Source organism: Fukomys damarensis, unplaced genomic scaffold, assembly GCF_012274545.1.
Source record: "Fukomys damarensis isolate Sample0158 unplaced genomic scaffold, DMR_v1.0_HiC HiC_scaffold_24, whole genome shotgun sequence".
Classification (NCBI taxonomy): domain Eukaryota; kingdom Metazoa; phylum Chordata; class Mammalia; order Rodentia; family Bathyergidae; genus Fukomys; species Fukomys damarensis.
This window is the reverse complement of record NW_022900936.1, coordinates 42677125-42699399: the sequence shown is the minus strand read 5'-3', so window position 1 is coordinate 42699399 and position 22275 is coordinate 42677125. Positions and strand designations below refer to the sequence as shown.

The following is a 22275-nucleotide window of genomic DNA, read 5'->3' as shown; positions in this document are numbered from 1 at the left end:
TAAGAAAAGCACTCATCCTTCCATAACTAATACCTATTACTTCTTTAGGGACTATAGTTTAAAAGGCCTGGTCAAGTCATTCCCCAAAGAAATTGGTCCCTCAGGCTGCTTCAGCCCCCTGAACGGGGTGGGTGCAGAATGCAGAATACCATGGGTCTGAGAGAGAGAACAAAGCTGAGGCCAGGCTGGGTCAGCCTCAGGAACCCTTAGAGCCAGTCAGATTCCAAACAGGAAACCCAAATGTCTTTTCCTGAGATACTCTACTTAATTTACAGTTCAAATAGTCAGCATAATAAGACTTCAAAGGGGAGGAACAATTAATTAAAGTGATAATGAGATTACTGCATTTTTTGGATTATGTGTCATAACTGCAGTTAGCAAATTTTTACAGTTAACAGAAATAGCATCCATGGTTTGTAGGTATGAAGATAGTTCTCCATTTGGCTTTGTAATTCCTGTTGGACAGTACATGACTAATGTTATAAGTGATACTGTTTTATAGTATAAAAATACTAGCTTTCTTCACTTATGTTTATAGGCACTCACTGCTAGGTCAAGGTTAGGCTTGTTAAGTGATTAAAGACAATTTTATTACAGCAACATTTACTTATTTTATTCATTCTATTTTATAGATTTTTTTTTGGAGGGGGTACCAGGGATTGATCTCAGGTCCTTGCTCTTGTGAGACAGGCAGCAGTGTACTTATTTTATTCTAAAAGAATAAAATGTTCAATAAGAACAACTTTTGTTTTTCTTTCCATCTTGTAAAACTGAGTTATTTTGCTGATGTAAACTGCCAGTAACTTAGTTTAGGATCTGCCACCTTCTGAAAACACCACATACTTCCATCTTACACCTACCAAAGTTATACTCATCCACACTTGCCCAGAGCAGAACCAGATGACTGACTGAGCCAGCTGCCTTTCTGGTAAGCACTGGCTGGGCCGGTAGGCCCAGTGCAAGGTGGCACGCCAGGATGGAGGAGCTTTGTAGTACAAGGCAAAATACCTGTGTGACTCCCTGGCACAGCTTGTGCATGATCCCCTAACCTTATCTTCCTTCTTCTTAAGGGGCTAATTCAGGTTGAGAATGCTGTCCATTATCTAATGAGTCATAAGAATGTTTGCTATGGTTATGTGTAAACTGTGATAGGGCTGCAGAAGTTATAGGAGAGAGAGTAGTGAGGCAGCCAACTGCCATCATCCATGTGAAAGTCATCCCAGATCAGATTTGTTGTATGCTTTGAAGACTTTCTACAGGGCAGTGACATGGGCAGCCATCCTCAGGTCCAAGCCCAGGTTATACTTCATGGCTGTGTACAACATTTACCTGGCAGAACTCTTCATCATTTAGTCCAAGCACAATGTCTCTCTGCGATGCCCCTGATAATCTGTCCTGGAAATTCTGCTGTTTTGATGATGGGAATTATTTGCCATACTTCCCAAATTTTCTTTCTAAGCTCTCTTGAACAGATAGGAGCAATTGGTAGTTAGAATCTCTTTCATATTTGAAAGCCAGTCAGCCATAGCTGACATGATTTAGCTTCTTCAGCCACCCAAAGTAACATTCCATCACTCCTCCAGCACTCAAGAAGAAATCTAGAATAACCATGATGTTCCTCCCTAGGAAAATTGTATCGACTTCTGGAGTGGTGGGTCCATTGATACCTTTGGTGGTGCTCTTGGCTTTGGGTTCATTGGAGATTTTGTCAGTTGCTTCTCTCTGGCAGCAAGGATCAGAGGCAGTCAGCTTCCAAGATGCTTTCTTCATAGAGCTTTCTCTTAGGGAAGCCCAGGATTGGTCAGTATGGTAACTCAAAATCTTCCAGTTCTTCTGGGTCGATACTATATGGATTATATATATTCCCATCAGATTCCTCAACACTAACATGTTTAGCACCAAAATAATGTACATATCTCATAGGGTGCAGGCCCATGTTACCAAAGTCCTGAACAACAAATGTTTTATCTCTAAAACCTGGTGTCATTCCTGAAATGCTCATCTAGGAAGCCTCATTGATAAAGTTCTTAATGCCATTGAAAACATCACAGCTGGTAGCAGAGATCTGACCATGGATGCTCCTTTGACTCACTGGCTTTCCAGTAATGCAGATGTGTGTTTATATTATACTGCCCTGTGGTGCTGCCAAAGGTGTCTGTGATCCAGGACATCCAGGAGAATAATATTTTTTCTTAATCAAATTGTTATAAATTGTATGACTTGGATGAAACATATGAAATTTCTTCTAGTTATACAGTTTGAACACAGTTGGCATTTCTTCAGTCACAGCCATATTATGAAAATCAGCCATAACATTCTCTTGATACTCAGAGTGAAATTTATGATTTTGAGCTAAATTTTTATAACAGAAACTTTCTGAAGGTACCAATAATGCAGAAAGATTGGCAGTGTAAGACCTATTTTTCTAAGTGCTTTATTAGATGTCAAAAGCTTTCTATTTCCATAGCATACCAAAATATAGACTAGGAGCAAATAAGAATAGGAAAAAACACTAGGAAGAAGACTGTCTCTCCTTGGGCTACAAAAAAGTTACATGCATATCCCTCAATTCCAAATTTGAACCTGATAAGTCAAACAAGGTACAGTAATTAAACTGCTTTCTTTACAATCTCTATATTCTTCTCAAGTGAGAAAATAATGACCAATTTTTAAATTATTTTGTCCTTTTATACCATAAAATTACAATCCTAGCAAATACAGTTGTCTTCACACTTTAGAGAACTGTATAAATCCTCCTAACTTAGCTCCTAATATGCTAAAGATTAAGAAATTTAGCAAATATTCTTTCAGTACAAATTCCTATTTTGAAGTCAAAAGGTAAACTTCTTTGTTCTGTTTGAATTTTTCAATAACAAATCAAAGTATGGATATCTGACACATAGAAACTGACAGTAATCACAGACATAGCACTATAGTAAGTCAAGCAACAACATTAATATTGTCATCTGGGTCGTTACCCCTTCCATCCAGTAAATTTAAATCCACTTAATTCTTTCATAGGGTTCCACTCACTTCCAAATGAACTTTATTTTGTATCTAATTTTCTGTCTATTTTACTAATTATTGTAGTTTCACTAATGAAAATGGGATTTGGGATGAAAGCTCCTCTTCCCATTAACAATTGCTTTCATCCATGATACAGCCCATCTCTGCCCCAAAGATCATAACCTCATGGTCACCAGCACTTCTGTTGTATATGAATAAAAAAAGAATTAGTTTTAAAGAAAAGTTGAATAGCTATCTTTTTAAAAGTGTCATAAGTATAAGTCTTCTAACCAGTTCCAAGTCTTCTCTGGAGCCTGCTCTCCCACATCCCCATTCCTACCCTCAAGTGCAGCACCATCGCTCATGTCTGGCCTCAGTGGAAACAAGTGCTAGTTTCTAGATAACCAGTGTAAATTCATACTCTCATTTCCCAGTGTCTCTCACATTGTCTATCACTTCTGTCCAACAAGCTTCGGAAATGTTTTTTTTTGTTTATTTTGATGAGAACTCTATATATCATCCCATGTCTGGTCTCTACACCGTGTTCCACGTCACCTCTTTATGAAATGAGCTATTACTTTTGGATTGGGCATCTTCTCTGAAGAATGACCAATAAAAATTCAGAATTTAAGGGTTTCATGGATTCTTTTTATCTTTCTACTTTCCATTCTTTTTCTCATACATTTATAATGTAACCAAGAATTTCCTGAATCTGTAATATTCACCAATGATTTTGTTAAGCAATCCTCAGAATGTGTATAGCAAGATCAACATACCAAACCCTAAGTGGCAGGAAAGAAATTTATTTTGATCTTTTTACCTTATCTCTGAAAAAGTATATGGTGAGGTTAGTTGACAGGGGTGGCACATGATCTGTCGGGACCAGAATGTAGGTCACTAAGACCAATCCCTGCCCTAAAAATATCCTCTGCCTCTCCTAGACTGGCATGTTCCCAGTCAGTATCTGTAGAAACTTGTTATCAGGACTTTCTTGTTTGGGACAGGGCCTGGCTACCTTCTAAGGCTCTTCACCTCACTCAGTTCTTTTCGGCATAGTCACCTCTCTGGATCTCTGCTTTGTCCATCATATGTCACAATTCACCCATTGATGAGAAGTCATCTCATCCCCTGCAGGAGTAGGTATCTTGGCTTTTTTCAGACATTACAAGATTTCCGGGTCCTGGCTGTACAATGTGGAGAGGGAGAAGTGGTCTCAAAACCTGAGCTTCATTCAAGCACATCCTGCCTACATATTTTTCAATATAAAGTTTATATTGATGAAGGCAGATAAAGAAGAGACTCAGAATTGACTCCTTCCAAGTCCCATAAATTTTACTCTAGACAGAAATCTCTTTTTATGTCTCTCTGTGACAGACAGAAAATTCTCCTCCCACAGATATCCACATCCTAGTCATCAGAAGTTGTGAATATGTTAGATTACCTAAAAGGAGGAAATAAATGTTCCAGAGGAAAGTAAGGTTGCTAGTAAGAAGACTTTATCCTGTATTAACTGAGTGAGCTTAATGTCAGCACCAGTGGTTGACAGGAGAAGGAGATGGCAGAAAAGTCATTGTCAAGGAAGATGTGACAACACAGGATGGACACACAAAAATGTATTTGTGCTGGCTTACAAGCCAGAGAAAGAGGCCTCTGTGCCAAAGTGTGGGTGGCTTATATTATAGAAGTTGGAAAAGGAAATGGAACAAATTTTCTTATGAAGCCTACAGAAAGGAATGCATCCCTGACAACACATTGATTTAAACCCAGCAAGATCTATGTCAGACTTGTGCACTCCAGAAATATAATATAATAAATTTGTGTTATGAAAATTAACCACACTAATTTTATGGAAGTTTGTTACAACAGAAACTGCAATCACACTACTTCTTACATATTTTTCCTCTTCCTTAATGCATCCCCAGACTCTCCAAATGAGGAAATTCAAATTCACATATCTGATTCTTCCCAAGCACTACCATCTTCTGTCTTTTCTTCAGTTTCCACCCAAGCAAAAGAGATGGACTGTTCTCTTTGCTACATCATCACATCCTGCTTCTAACAGATAAGCAAGTTTAAGCCTAATGATCTTAAACAGAAGGACCAGACATCAGTCCTCCAAGCCTAGTGAAATGTATACCAAAGAAGGAATAAATTTATGAAGTCAACCCTTTGAATATCATGATCTAAAATATAAAGTATAAGCATTTTGCCATCCTAAGGGTCATGGGAAAATATGTTAAAAGAAGAAATTCAATGTTCAGTATTATTTACAAAGTATTGTCCTCATTGACTATGGAACCTTCTGTGATTTTCTTCTAGGAAGATACCTGAAAGGGAAAAGCTGTAGCAAACGGAATTTCTATTTTTCTTCTTCTAAGGAATCTTCACACTGATTTCCATAATTATTATTATAGTATACATTCCCACAAATAATGTAATAATGTTCTTTTTTCCCCTCAGCCTTATCAATATTTGTGATTATTCAATTACTTGATGATAACCATTCTTTCTGGAGTAAGCTATAATCTCAATGTTGTTTTAATTTGCATTTCTGTAATGGTGAGAACTTTTATTTTCATGTACTTGTTGATTACTTGAACTTCTTCCAAGGAATGTAGAGAAAATAATCCTAAAATTCATACAGAACCAGAAGAAACCCAAAATAACAGAAAATAATCTTAGGCAACAAGAGCAAAGTAGAAGGCAACACAATCCCATACCTCAAGTTATATTACAAAGCTACAGTAATAAAAACAGCATGGTATTGGCATAAAAACAGATATATGGATTAATGGAACAGAATAGAGGAAGCTAAAAAAAACCCAGGTATATCCAGCTATCTGATCTTTGACCAAATGTCCAAATACAGAAACTTAAGGGAAGATAGTCTAAAGGTGGTCTCTTTAATGAGTGGTACTGAAAAAAATTGACTTTCCATATACAGAAGATTAAACTCACATATCTCACTATCCACTAAACTAAAATCAAAATGGATCAAAGGTCTAGTTACTTAAACAGAAATACTTAATCTGTTTGAAGACAAAAATATGTAAAAACTTGAAAACAGTGCTAGGTAAAGACTTTCTGAAAAATACACATTTTTAAGTATTCTTGCTCTAATTTAAGTATTCTTGCTCTAATATATATTTATATATATAATAGAAAAATTAAGAATTATAATCACAATGACATATCTTATTGTGGAGCATTTAACTTTCAAAATTTTATTCATATAAAATAACCTTAATTTATCAATAGTAATGAAGCACCATACACTTCTCATATACTGTGATGTAATGAAAAGTATCCTAGAATAATTTCATTCACAATCTGTCTTGAAGCAGTTTATCTCAGTGGTTCTGCTGTTGTCTTAGTCCTTTATTGTTTAATGTAACTTTGGGGAAATCGTATCTTAATTTCTTCATGACAATTACAGATTTATATTCTGTGATCTACTCTACTCTGTCAAATCACATGATCAGTGGAACCTGAATACAACTGCATATTATTATCCCCAATTCACAAATAAAAAATTAAAGTACTTAAATTAAAATTAGGCACTTAAGGCACTTATTATTCTCTTGTCCTTTTTCAATAGCATATTTACTGGAAGGTACTGTGGCCATCATTAGCTTTATCTGGGCCTGAAGAAAATGACAGCTTTTTTTTTACTTGACAACCTGTCCATTTTCTACTACTTCACACTTGTTAATGAAAGAAGTACAATCTCCCTCCATTGTCCCAAAGCTGCTTAAATGATCAAGTAAGATAATTTAAATCAAATAAGATAATTTGGGTAGGTCAAATAAGGTAATTTTAAAATCCTAAAGTAATATTTATATATTAGGTAGGCATTTCTATTAAGAGATCATATTCAAAATCATAATGAAAAATGTTTAGTTATAATGCTTTAACTCTCAAATATGGCATAAGACCCACATGTATCAGAATTTTTGAGTTCTTATGAATAATATAGACTGCTAGGACCACCAATGACCTTTTGGATTTAATATCTGCAGGCTCAAGTACATTGAAGTTCAAGAATGAAGACCTATGCCCTTTATCAGTGGTTTCTGTTCTGTTTATCCTTCCAGTTATAAATGTTACACAAGGACTAGTCCTTCCAAATATTTAAGTAGTTGTCTAGTGAAACATTTGAAGTTCCCAACTGATACTCGAGGGTTATACTACACTATATTATAGATGAAAATGGAGAATTACCCAACATAAACAAAATACCTGCCAGAGTATGGGAGTACAAAAGCAAGATAAATATTCATTAAGAAAGAACTGTAGCCTTTTTCTGTCTGCTTGTGCATAGCCCTTCTCTTCATATAGAGACTATCTGAGGACCACTTGAAAAGAATTGGCACACTCTACAAATTTTTTCCTCATGGGTGTGTAGCTGTTGGGTAGAATTCGAACTGTCTTTCACCCAAAATATAAGCCTATAAATAGTGAAAATTATCTACAAACAGATCACAGGATCCTATAAAAATCTAGTACTGAACTTTTCCAGGAAAGCAAGAGGAAGCCAGAAAGCAGGCCAGAAGTTTATTTCCACTCTTGTAGCTTGGAGGTACATGGTTACAGGAGAGGAAACAAGAGGGAGATTTGACCAGAACCCTTTGATTCCATGTAACTTTTCAGCCATTCTCTGTTATGTCATTCTCTCTTTTTTAAGGCTGTTTCCATCAGAAATATTTTATTTTTTTCTCATTGAGTTTATTGGTACATTTTAGGTATACAGTACAGTTATATTCATCATTGGGATCTTGTACACATGACAATCTTGGTTCTCATTTTTTCCCCTTGTCCCTGCCCTCCCTTCACCCCCTCCTCCTCTCCCCATTTAAAAACATTTTATTTCCATTTTTTCATTTTCTCCTATCTTTTTCTTTCCCTTATTACCTTTCTCCTACCCTTCCCACTTTCCTTACACCTTTAGCCCTTTTCTTCCTATTTCACATTGTCAATTATCTCATTAGGATCTTATGTGTTGTTATAGTTTGTTCACACCAGAGAAACTATTTGGTATTTACACATGTGTGACTTATTTATTTCACTTAGGAGTATATCCTCAATATGTATCCATTTTCCTATGAATGAATCTAATTTCTCATTCTTTATTGGTCATTCAAGAGATGCAGATGAAAACAACACTGAGATTACACCTCACCCCACAAAGAATGGCTACTATCGAGAAATCAGTTAATAACAAATGTTGGCGGGGTTTTGGGGAGAAAGGAACCCTTCTCCATTGTTGGTGGGAGTGCAGACTGGTGCAACCACTATGGAAATCAATATGGAAATACCTCAAAGAACTGGGACTAGAGGTTCAGCCATCCCTCTGCTGGGTATCTTTCCTAAAGAAAAGAATCATATCACAGTGTTATATGTGCACCTATGTTTATAGTGGCACAGTTTGTAATAGCTAAAACTTGGAAACAGCCCATCTGCCCATCAGTTGGAAACTGGATAAAGAAGATGTGGTTTTTCTATAAAATGGAATATTACTCAGCCATAAAGAATGTTATGTCATTCTCTTTATTTCTGCTCCTCTTGTGCACATACTAACTTGCCATTAACCACCTTATAATTATTTTTCTCTCTTGACTGTTTTTCCTCCTCCTCACATAAGACATGACAGTCATAATGAGGTGGCATAAAGCAGTGGTGAAAAGTATGGAATTTGACATCACTACCAGAAAATAAGCCCCAGGTTGCACCCCCACCTCTGTGATTTTGCATGTGCCACATACACTTTAGTTTTCTATGTACTAAATTAAGATAATAAAATTACCTATTCGCAGGGTTTATGTGAGTAAATAAACCAATATTTTAAAGCAATAATATAGCACATGATACATAATAAAGATTATTTAGGTACTTGGTAGACACTAAAGTTCTCTACCTATTTTAACACTAATGAAAAGGGAAAGGCAGTGATGTACCTTCTTATTTTATGATATTTAAGACAATTAAGGTTATATGTCTTACTCATTAAGTATTTGTTTAAGCCTTTATCATAGGCCCTGTGCCTTTATTACAAGGGCTTATGCCTTCATGATTTTGTAAATATTCAACTTCCAATTACTGGTGATTACTAAAAATGGTGATAGCATTACTAAATGGTTTTAATTAAAGAAATAATGTATATGATAAATTTTGTTTTCCTCAAATGGCTGCAACATCTTAAATGCTCCTGTGTTTTGTAAGCATTCCACTTCTGCATTAAAATGGTTAATCCACTTCCATGTAGATTTGATCTCCATTTACCAGTAGGATGCAGCAAAAGTTGTTTGTTTGAACATCCAAAAATAGGACTTCCTCTTCTACTTTGATCCCTTAAGGCTGCCACTTAGAATTGAACTACCATACAGTGAGGAGCTCAAGACTTTGAGCTAGGGTGTTGGGAGGAGGAGTACATAATGATGGTACCTGTACATAATGCATATTGTTTTTTCATCCCCCTCCTACCTCTTCACAAAAGTTAATGTACACCAAACATGTAATAACAAAAAAGAAAAAAAATTTAAATACATAAAATTTTTCTTTGAGCAATTTTGCAGTACTCAGTACATTATTGTTATCTATGGTTACCATGCAACACAACAGATTGCTAAAACCAAATCATCCAGTTTAACTGAAACTGTATTTTTTGATTAGCACCATTTTTTTCTCTTACCTCCTTATCCTCCCAATACCCTAGTAGCCATCTTTTCTCTTTCATCTTCTAGTATTAGAGATTGAACCCAGCACCTTTGCACTGAGCTACATTTCCAGTGCTTCTTTTTTTTCTTTTTTAGACAGGATCTCACTAGTCATAAATTATCCTGGTTGCAATATACCTTATGATCATCCTCCCCTGTGCCAGGACTATAGGCATGCACCACCACAACTGTTTCTAACGACCTTTTCATTGCTCTGCTTCTAAGAAACTATTTCAAAGACCACATATAAGTGAGATCATATGATATTTGTCTTCATGTGCTTGACTTATTCATTTCCTGTTTTCAATTTCTAACCTTGTTGTAATGAATGACAGAATTTCTTTCTTTTAAGGCTATAGAATATAGCTTTGTATGTGTGTGCATATATATATATATATATGTATATTACCTTGGTCCATTCATCATTGATTCACACTTAGATTGCTTGCATAGCTTGGCTGTTGTGAATAATGCTGAAAAAGTCATGAGAATACCAGTATCCCTTTAAAAGATTAAATTTATTTATTTTATATATTTTTCTGTCCTAATTTACATTTCCACCATGTATGAGGGTTAACTTTTTGCCACATCCTCATCAATACTTGTTATCTTTGTCTTTAGAACATTAGCTAACCCTTACAGGGGCTGCTACCTCATTGTAGATTTAATTTTAATATCCCTCATAGTTATAGATGCTAGGCATCTTTTTATATATCTGTTTGACATTTTATTCATATACTGGAAGTAGTTGCCAGAATAAGGTAAGCAAAAGAAATTAAAAACATCTCTACAGGAAAGAAAGAAACAATGTTGTCTGTTTGCTGATGAAATAAACTTGTATGAGGGCTGAGAATTTAGCTCAGTGATGCCACCACCATACACACAAGTGCAAGGTCCTGAGCTCAATCCCTGGTACTAAAATAAACTTGTGTGTAGAAAACCTTTAACATTCCACTCCACAGGTATTAGAACTGATGAAGAACTTCAGTAAATCTGCAGGGTGCAAAATCTATATACAAAATTAGGAGTAGTTCTACACACTAACAAGGAACTACCTGAAAAAGAAATTAAGAAAATAATCTCATTAAAAATCATATTAAAATATTTAAATAATGTAACCAATGAGATTAAAGATCTGTACACTGAAAAAAATATAAAATGTGGATGAAAGAAATTGAAGATGACATAAAGGAAAGGACACCCTATGCTCACAGATAGAATTAATATTATAGGGATGTACATACTATCCAAAAAAATTTTCAAGCTCATGCAATAACAATGAAAATTTCAATGACAATGTCAAAACTAGAAAAAAAAGTCCAAAAGCAGTCCAAAAAATGTGTATTACATAAAAATCTTCTCATATAGTGAAATAATTTAAGGAAAAAAATAAAGCATGGCGCGGCATGGTGGTACATGCCTATAATCCCAGCACTTGGGAGGCTGAGGCAGGAGGACTGCTGTCAGTTCAAGGACAGACTAAGCTATATAGTGAGTTCAAGGCCAACCTCAACTATGTAGGGAGACCCTGTTTCAAATTCCCATCCCCTCAATGAAGGACAAAGCTGAAGTAATCCCACCTCATGGTTTTGAGAGATTATATTATAAAGCTATTATAAGCAAAAAGCCATGATACTAGCATAAAAACAGACATCGATCAATGAAGGAGATTAGAAAGCCCAAAAATGAACCCAAGTATTTATGCTCAATTGATTTTTAAAAATAGTGCTAGTAACATGGTCGGTTGGACTAATAATCAATAACTTAAAGGGAGGAAGGTTTATTTAGCTCACAGTTTCTGAGGAATCAGTCCATGGTTGGCAGACTCTGAGGCAGAAACATCACAGCAGAGGGGGATGGTAGAACAAAGTACTTCCTTCATGGTGGGTGAGAAGCAGAGCAAGGGAACAGGGCCAGAGAGGAAGGAGCCAGGAATCAGATATAAATCTCAAGGCCACACCTCCATGACCCTCCAGACACACACAGAAGTGTGTTCTACTAATGCCCTGGACAGCTCAAAAGCCAATCCATTAACACTTAGCTTAACGTCACACAAAGAATGAAACTGGACCATTGTTTCACACACCATATATGAAAATGAACTCCAAATGGATTAAAGGCTTAAATGTAAGACCTAAAACCATAAACATTTTAGGAGAAAAAAAATTTGACATTGTTTTTGGCAAAGATTTTGGGGACATAAATTCATAAGCATAGGAAACAAAGCAAAAGGAGGCTAGTGGAATAACATCAAACATAAAAGCTGCTCAACAAAACAATCAACAGAGTAAGAAGGCAATAAGAGAATAAGAATATTTGCATATATACAATAGGAATACATCTAAAATACATAAGGAATTTTCCATTACACAGGAAGAAAACAAATTGATTTAAAAATGAGCAAAGGTGTTTAACAGACATTTACCAAAGATACTTTAAAATTAAAATCTTTAAATCTAAAGATTAAGGCATAAGATTTTTCTCAATTGTACCTCTAAACCTAATTCTCCCAGTGTAACCTTTGTCTCAGAGAATAGGGTCATCCAACAAGCATTTATATAAACAATAAACCTTAGATACATCCTTCACACTAGCCTCATTTTCAACCCCATTATTTGATCTACCACAACTCTTTTAGATTTCATTTCCAAATGATACCTTAAGAGAACTGTTTCTCTCCATCTTCACATTTACCCTCAAATTCCAAGATATATTCATCTCTTCCTTAAACTATTGAATAGCCTTCCACCTACATCGCCATTCATTTCATTTCCCACCCTGTCATTATATTGATCTTTATAAAACGTACATCTTTTTAACATCACCACATACACATACTCTTTCTACTCAAAATATACAAATAACTTTTCATTGCTCAAGGTACAACAACTAGAATTGTTAAACCTGAATATCCTTGTCCCTATACTGAAACACAGACTGAGTAAATAACTACACACAGTTTAGAAACTTTTTGTCATTGCACCTATATGATATTTATTATAGTATCGAAAGCATACGTAGACAATCCAAAATTGAGTAAAAGATTGCACAGGTACACCATCAACTAGCACAGATGCCCGATTCTTCTGAATGTCGTCCTCTAGCAGGCAAAAGAATAATGCTGGGCAATAGGCTTGCCTGCTTAAACTGGAAAATTCACCTGTGCCAAATAACATATCAATAGTAACTTCTCTGGACTGAGCATCTCCCTGAGCATTCTTATGAGCCTGTTCTCTGATTAATGAATGCAGTTCCACCTTAAAGTGGAGATATTGGGGGCTGCAGATTTAGCTCAGTGGCACCTCACCTGCCTCACAAGCATGAGGTCCTGAGTTTCATCCCCAGTATCAACAAATAATAATAATAATAATAATAATAATAATAATAATAATAATAATCAAAGTGGAGAGACTGAGTAGGGGACAGGCAAATTTCTGTGAGGTGAAAAGATTAAACAGAACCAGAGAATAAGTCTGAAGTACATCGTCCAATACATCCACCATATAGGGACTTTGGACACCATTCGTTAGCACAGCACACACTCTGCCTGAGGTCCTTTAGGATGCTAAAATCCAATGATGCATGAACATACATTTCCACCTCTGGGTTGTCGGGATCAGGCAAAATTGAGACAGGAAAGCGCAGAGGGTCTCCAACCACCTTGCTCAATGTCTCAGCCTTATGCAGAGTACAGCGGTAGGGGCTGGTCCCAGAAGTGGGCTTCGGAAAAGGAGTAATGAGACTGTTCTGAGACCCCCGAGGAATTAGGGTCCTCTTCAGCCTGCCACAGTGGTGGAGCAGAAGATGCTGTAAGGTGAAAACAAAGGGGGAAGAAGCTGAACAAGGGGAAGCATGGTCAGAAGGGAGAGTTGGTGGAGGGGTTGGTGAGGTCTCCTGAACGGAGTGAGGGGATTTGAGAGCAGAGTGGACTAAGGCCTAAGTGGGTAGCATCTGGAGGGACAAATGATCACCCCTTCACCAGGCCTCACGGGGAATGGTAACTGCATGTTCCCATGCTATTGAGTTAGTTGTCCCTTCCTGGTGAAAAGATGGGACGTACATTTGTATGCCTTTTATGAAATTTATCACAGTGTCTTTTGGTACCAGATACATAGCTTTCTTTAACAGCAACTTAAGCAATTTGGCAAAGTTACACTGATCTGATGACAGAGAATGACCCATATTTTCAACTCAAAAAAGGGGAGATCAGAAATCCCAGAATGAGTAACTATGGAGATGAAGATTTTGTTTCTCCCAGGATGTCTTCAGTGCCTGCAACCTTGTCCTGGAGCATCACAACATCACCGGACCATTAAGGTCCTAGCTGTGACCAGAGGCCAAATGGAGCTATGTCTCAAAATGCCATAGCTGGCCTGTAGACAGGAGAACTAGGCCTAATCAAATGCTTTTTCCCCAAAGTTATGTAGAGTTGCTCCCGACACCCCTCCAGTTCTTTTTCATGCCATTAGCAACAGTCCTCAAGTGAGTCTTCCACCCCAACCACACTGATTCACTTCAGCTGGGCATTCCAAAGTGACCATTAGTTAATCCACCACAATGGCCCATTGGTTATTTAAGAGTGTTTTAATTTTCATGTGTTTGCAGGATTTCTCTGGTTTCCTTTGCCATTGATTTCTAGTTTCATTACATTATGATCTGGTAATATGCATACAATAATTTTTTTGCATTTATGTAAATATACTTTATAGGTTAGCATGTGGTCTATTTTGGAGAAATTTCCATGTGCCACTGAGAAGAATGTGTATTCTGTTGTTGTTGGATGGAACACTTGGTCAACACTATTATATCCATTTTTTCAAAGGTTTGGTTCAGCTCTAATATATTTTTGTTCTATTTGTGTCAAGCATGCCAACCTATGCACTTACCTGCTCAGATTGGTAGATGGGAATATCAATCAGACCACTGATCTCTGTGTTTAATGCAGGCTACAGAGCTGAGAATTAAGCAAACCACTGGACTTGCTGCTAACACTTTCAGCTTCAGCTGCCTCTGAAAGCTACAAATGCTGGACCTGGTTTTTCACCATGGAATGTAGGACCTCATGTCCTTCCCCGCCTGCATTCAAACTTCTCAAGAGACTTATGTCTATCCGGAACCCTCTGTGCAACTGTTTCTTATGGCTATTTCTCACCCAATCAGTGTGGTAAGATAACTCTAGAAACCCTGAAGTGAAGTTGTTCAGCAGCTGTCAGTAACAATTAATCCCCTCCCGAGACAACTCTTTATTAAACCCTTTCAAATATGGTGACCCCTGCACTGGATTTATTCTCCAGCTCTGGCCTGCTGTGTGGAAAGAGTCACTTTCATGTTGTTTTTGTAGTTTACAATAGCTTTAGGTTTTCCTAGGGATAGCACTGCTCATCTGTTGTTTCTTCCTGGAGCGGCAAATCCTCTGGGCTTATCTTCTCTCTCTCTAGGCATTGGCTTTATCCTCAATCAGGTAAATCAGTTTTTTGGTGCCTCTGCTGCCCCATGCCCAGGGGAAACAAAACGCAGAACACACTTAGAGTTAGCTGGAAGCTATTTTCATTGTGCAGAATTCATGGGCAGGGAGTTGGTTGGGGAAGAATCCAGCTTTGGGGAGTTTCAGAGTCTCGGTCCTTAAGCCACCTCCTACTTGGCTGAGGTTTCCTGCGTACATGTAAGGATCACTCCCTTCCTGGTGCCACATTTCTTCTCCATGGTCTCATCCATTCTTTCTGTAATTCTGAGACATGTACATGACTGTTATCATCCTTAATTGACACAAGAAGTAACATATTCATAGAAAATTAATAGGCCAATGTCAGTGTTCACATGTCTAGTAAATGGCAGAATCAAGATTTGATCCCAGGAAATCTAACCCCAAAGATCACATTCTTAGCCACTATAAATATATATATTGTGTTCTCCAGACCCTAGTAAGTGACCCAAATCTATCTGATTAATTGATAAGAATGTAAGTTCAAGTCCAAGGAATTTAAGAACCTTTACAAAAGTCATACTGAAAGTATCATATCCAGCCCCAAAGTCAAGTCTCCTAATGCTTTTTTTTACTCCTCTGTCAAAACATTACTTATGACAGGCAATTTATTTTTATAAAAACTTTATTTTTTTCAACTGTGCTCACCTTTATCACTTAATAGTCCCAGAAACAAACTGCTGTCCTTAGGTGGAGTTAAGAAATTAAACATTAAAACAATGCTTAGCATTCAGTCAAAGGAATCAATAAATGTTAATCATCACCCAATGTAAAAAAAAATTATATTTTGCTCAATAACTGGATTTAGTTTTTATTTGTTGCCTGAATCATCTATTATTACACCATTAACTTTTCATTTTATTATGTCTGTGTTGGCAAGTATAAATTATTCAGCATTTGGTTCAAAGTTTTTCCTCTCAAAAAGACAAAGTTTAAGGGCCGGGGATTTAGCTCGGCGGTTCGGTGGCCTGCCTTGCAAGCACAAGTTCAATCCCCGGGACCAAAAAAAAAAAACAAAGTTTAACAATAGTGAGGTCTGGATGGGAATGTGTAGCCTATGCTTCCATCTAGTGGTGATATTGTATTTAGCACTGAGGACTGTTATGCTCTAGGGCTATTCACTTTCCTGGAAAGTATAGCAGTCTTTGGTGTTCTCTCTTCTCAGGCCACTGATTGTGTATCCCATGAATGATACGAGAGGGGAATAAAAGAAGCATGGTGGGAAAGAAAGCTGTTATAGTGGAGATTCTGGAATGCTCAGAAATAGAAAAGTGTACTGCTGAGTGAAAGCAGGAGTTTTTGTTTGTTTTGTACTGGGGATCAAATTTGGATCCTTGTGCTTGTGAGGCAGGTAGTGGAACCACTGAGCTAAATCCCTGCCTCCCCCTGACAATTCTTATCATGGCCAGTTATAATATACTTTTAATGTACCAAAAAATTTTAAAACAAACCCAAATAAACTTTACATGTAATACACATGTGGACTTCTTGTCATTGTAATGACATTCTTAAATAATGAAGCTGAACAAGAAACTCTTTACACAGAATTTACATAGCATTGGGCATAAGTAATATAGAAATGATTTTAAGAGTGGAGGAGTATGTGTGCATTTTGTATGAAAATACTATGCCATTTTATACAAGATAATTGAGAATGATTGGGTTATATTGTCCTCAGTGTCCTAGAACTTATACTCTAATATACCAAGGAATTACCATCTATTAAGGAGAGAAGGGAGTAGAGGTAATCTAAATTATTTCATAAGGTCCTTCCCATCAACATTTATGGCTCAACAATTTTCAACTCAATGCATTTTGGCTATGTAACATTTTGCAGACATACTGGGAAATGTTTGGAGGCTTGAAATTTATTTTTGTTAGATTACTTGATCCAGTCCAAATAAGGCTATAACTTTTTCTTTTATTTTTAATTAATGAGTAAAATAATAACTATATAGCCCATCATGAATAATGGGGACATAGCTATGTCATCCAATTTTTCTCTTTGTCTCCTTGCCAAAAGGAGTAGAAACTGGCTGACACCACCAGAGTGGAAGAAAAGTAAATGGAGGCAGTTTATGCAAGGAAGACCTTAAACTATTTAAAAAAACTCTTCATGGACCCTATGATTCATTTTATTTCCTGGTAGGTACCACTTTCTAATTTTAACAGATGTGGTCTTTCTTTATTTCTTTCTTTCTTTTTTCTTTTCTTAGGAAGCTCAGTGGACTTGCAAAGGAAAGCACTGAAGGGATAAGGGTAAGGAACCAACTCAACATCAACAGAGACACATGCTTTACTGTAATTGAACTGAACCCCCAAGACATGCTGTGGACCAACTCTTTAAGCCTTTACCTTATTGTTATACAAACCATTTTCTACGTAAAGGTCATCAGGAAACATAAATAAATAAATAAACTGCTTTTATTATTTTCTTAATGTGGTTACTGATCTGAGTAGATGGTTTAAAAATATTTTCCCCATTAAGTTTATTCATACATTTAAAGCAAATAACAGTTACATTTATCATTGAGATCGTGTATGTTTACATGATATGTCTTGGTTTAAATTTTTGCCCTAACCCCTGTCCTCCCTTCACCACCTTCATTCACCCTTACCTATTTACAAAGACTTATTTCCATTTTTTTCTTTTTTCAAATTTTTTTCTTTTCCCTAATTTCCTTTCTACTCCCCTTCCCACTTCACCTTTAGCCATTTTCTTCCTATTTCACACTATCAATTACACCATTTGAACCTTATTTACACTTTTAGTTTTTCACACCAGAGAAACTATTAGGTATTTACTTGTGTGTCCTATTTATTTCACTTAAGAGTATATCCTCAATGTGCACCTATTTAGCTACAAATGTCTCTAGTTTCTCATTCTTTTTTTTTCAGCTTTAATTGAGTTTATTGGTACATTTTAGGGATACAGTACAGTTTAGTTTCTCATTCTTTATGGATGAGTATTACTCCGTTTTATAGAAAAACCACATCTTCTTTATTCAGTCTCCAGTTGATGGGCATTTGGGTTGTTTCTGAATTTTAGCTATTACAAACTGTGCTGCTATATCTATAAACATGGGTGTGCATATATCACTGTGGTATGATTCCTTCAATTCTTTTGGAAAGATACCCAGCAGAGGGATAGCTGGATCAAGTGGAACCTCTAATCCTAGTTCTTTGAGGTATATCCAAACTGATTTCAACAGTGGTCTGCACTCCCAGCAACAATGGAGAATGGTTTCTTTCTCCCACAATCCCATCAACATTTGTTATTCGTTGATTTCTTGATAACAGCCATTCTTTTTGGGGTGAGGTGGAATCTCAGTGTTGTTTTCTTCTGCATCACTCAAATGAACAGTAATGTTGAATATTTTTCATATATTTATTTGCTGCTTTTACTTGTTTGTTTTAGAAATGTCTGTTTATTTAAGATGTCCATTTTTTAGTTGGTTCTTTGGATTTTCGGCATCTGATTTTTTTGAGTTCTTTATATATTCTAGATAGTAGTCCTTTACCTGAGGATTAACTGGTAAAATTTTTCCCCACATTGTAGGTTGCCTCTTAGCTCTGTTGGTGGTTTCTCTACACTGTAAAAGCTTTTTAATACAATGAGATCCCAATTGTTGATTCTTTGTGCAAGTTCTCATGCTGTTGAGGATTTGTTCACAAAGTCTTCTCCTATGCCAATGTCTTTGAGAGTTCTACCTAATTTACCTTCCAGTAAGTTTAGTGTTTCTATTTTGATATTTAGATCTTTAATCCACTTGGATTTTAGTTTAGTGCATGGTGAAAGATAAGGGTCTAGTTTTAATCTTTGGCAAATTGAAATTCAGTTTTTCCCACACCATTTATTAAACAGGCTATCTTTCCTCCATTGAGGATGGTTGACTCCTTTGTCAAAGATGAGGTTGCTGAGTATTTCTGCAGTTGTTTCTGCATCTTATAATCTATTCCACTGCTCCGCAGGTCTGTTTCTTTGCCAGTACCATGTTGTTTTCATCACAGTTGCTTTGTAATATAGTTTCAAGATAGGACTTGTCATACCTCTTGCCATGTCTCTGTTGCCTAGAATGGCTTTTGCTATTCTAGGTCTCTTCTGGTTCCAAATGAATTTTTGTATTGTTTTCTCAATTTCTGTGAAATGTACTCTTGGGATTTCAATCAGGATTGCATTAAATCTGTATAGCAGTTTTGGTAGTATGGCCATTTTCAATATGTTGATTCTTCCTACCCAGGAGCAAGAGATGTCTTTCCATTTTCTTATATCTTCTTCTATCTCTTTTTTTCAGAGTGTTGTAATTTCAGTGTAAAGGTCTTTTGTCTCCATTAGACTGATTTCAAGATATTTCATTTTTTTGGATGTTATTGTGAAAGGAATTGTTTCCCTAATTTCTCTCTCTGTTATTTGTGTACAAGAAGGCTATTTATTTTTCAGTGTTTACCTTGTGTCCACCTACTCAACACCATGCTGAACAACCATTGGGTCACACAGGAAATTAAAGAAATTAGACAGCTTCTACAATTAAATGATAATATCAATACAACATAAAGGAATCTATGGGACACAATGAAAGCAGTTCTATGAGGGAAATTCATAGCATTAAATGCCCATACTAGGAAAACAGAGTGAGCTCAAATAAACAAACTAATGATTAACCTTAAGCTCCTAGAAAGAACAATACAAAAAAAAGATCAATGAATCAAAGAGTTGATTTTTCAAAAGAATAAATAAAATCGATAAAACCTTAGCCAGCCTTGTCAAATAAAGGAAAGAAAAGGCTTAAATTCATGCAATTAGGAATGAAAAAGGTGAAGTCACAACAGATCCAGCAGAAACCTAGAGGATCATCAATTCCTACTTCAAAAATCTGTACTCTAATGAAATGGAAAATACAGAAGAAATGGCCAGATTCCCAGACAAATATGAATTTCCACATATGAATGAAGAAGATATAAAAAGCCTAATCGCCCCAATTACATTCAATGAAATTGAAAATGTAGTTAAAATATTACCAACAAAGAAAAGCCCAGGTCCTGATGGCTTCACTGCTGCATTCTACAAGATATTTAGAGAAGCACTATTGCTACTACCCTTTAAACTCTTCAATGATTTTGAAAGAGAAGCAATACTTTCAAATTCATTCCTGGAAGCAAGTATTACTTTGATTCCAAAACCAGGGAAAGACCCAACCAAAAAAGAGAACTACAGGCCAATCTCCCTAATGAACATAGATGCAAAAGTCCTCAATAAGATACTGGCAAAAAAAATGCAGATCACCAAGAGGATCATACACCCTGACCAAGTCAGATTTATTCCAGGGATGCAAGGATAGTTCAACATATGTAAATCAATAAATGTAATATACTACATTAACAGAGTCAAGGTTAAAAAGCATATGATCATTTCAATAGATGCAGAAACTGGATTTGACAAAATTCAACACCCATTCATGATAAAAAAAACCCTACAGAATATTGGAATACATGGTATTTATCTCAACCTAATAAAGGCTTCTATGAAAAAGAAACAGCCAATATAATACTAAATGATCAAAAATTGAAAATTTTCATGCTAATACCAGGAACAAGATAAGAATGTCCACTGTCCCCACTCCTCTTTGATATAGTTCTAGAATTATTAGCCACAGAAATTAGACAAGAGAAAGAAATAAAACAACAAAGATAGGAAAGGAAAAAGTTAAACTGTCTCTATTTGCTGATAATATGATACTCTATGTAGAAGACCCAAAAAACTCTGCCAAAAGACTTCTAGACTTAATTGACAGATTCAGTAGAGTAGCTGGATACAAGGTCAACACTTAAAAATAAAAGATAATTTAATGAATTGGGCAGATGGGTTCTTATATTCATTGATCCCTAAAATGCAGAAGGAGACACAAAGGGTATTTTAACATGATTTAAATGAAGACAAAGAGGCATAAGATCTGCTAGGTATTTCTGAAAAACAACTGTCCTCAAAAGTTCCACCAAGTTTTGTAAGGTAGACAGATTGTACTTTAGGAGATCATTCTTTCAGATGAAACTATTGTTTCAAGGAGTTCCCTCTTAATGCCTTGCTTATTTTTATCAGCTACCAACATTTCATTATGAATTTAAATGTTTACTAGTTATCAAAGTCAGTGTTAAAATGGTAAGCTATAGAATTTTGACAAGTAAAATATGGATTTACCTATAAATCAGAATTCTCCAAATTAAGTGCTCTGGTGCAACTTTTTGCAGAATATTAGTAAGTATTATAATTTCTAAAAGGGAAATTTAAGGTCAAATATGTTAGAGAAGCAGAATTCAACATGCAGAGTAATCAGGATATGCTTCACTGAATAACTGATATTTGAGTAAAGATTTAAATTTGTTAAACGACTCAGTCATATAGATATCTGGATGAACAGTATATGAGGCAATGTTGATAACTAGTATAAAAGCCCAAGGTAGGAATGCGTTTGGTATATTTGAAGAATAGCAAAGAGACCAGTGATCCTAAATTAGAATGAGTCACTAGAGGAGAAGGAGAAACTAGTAGTATAAAATTTCTGAGAGGAAAAGAGGGATGATTCCCATCAAGCTAATTAATATATCCATCATTTCATATGCTTAACATTTCATAGTAAGAATAATTTAAAATCTACTCTTTTAGCAATTTTAAAATATATAATATTATTAACCATAGCTGTCAGACAATGCAATATGTATTAAAAACTTATTATTCTTAACCAAAACTGAATACGTTTTTTGTTTTTTGTTTTGTTTTGTTTTTGTGATACCAGGGATTGAATTCAAGACATTCTGCTTGCAAGGCAGGCAGTAGAGCCACTGAGCTAAATTAAATCCCCAGCCCTAATACATAGTTTTTGAAGCCTGGAGACTGAGCAAGATCCCTAAAGGAATGAGTTAATAGGCAAAAGGGGTACCAAAGGCTGATCTTACAGCCACTCCAATGTTATGAGTTTTCACAGAAGACAGAGAATCAGACCAAAAAAAACTGATGACTAGGAAGAGAAGAGAAAGACAATAGAGGAGGTACCCTGGAAGACAGATGAACAAAATGTT

The 22275-nt window shown here is 36.0% G+C and overlaps 1 pseudogene; it reads right to left on the bottom strand.

Annotated features, from left to right (window-relative positions):
* Nucleotides 1-1214: 1214 nt before the first annotated feature.
* Nucleotides 1215-2171, bottom strand: LOC104876595 (annotated as a pseudogene).
* Between the last annotated feature and the right edge of the window lie 20104 nt (nucleotides 2172-22275).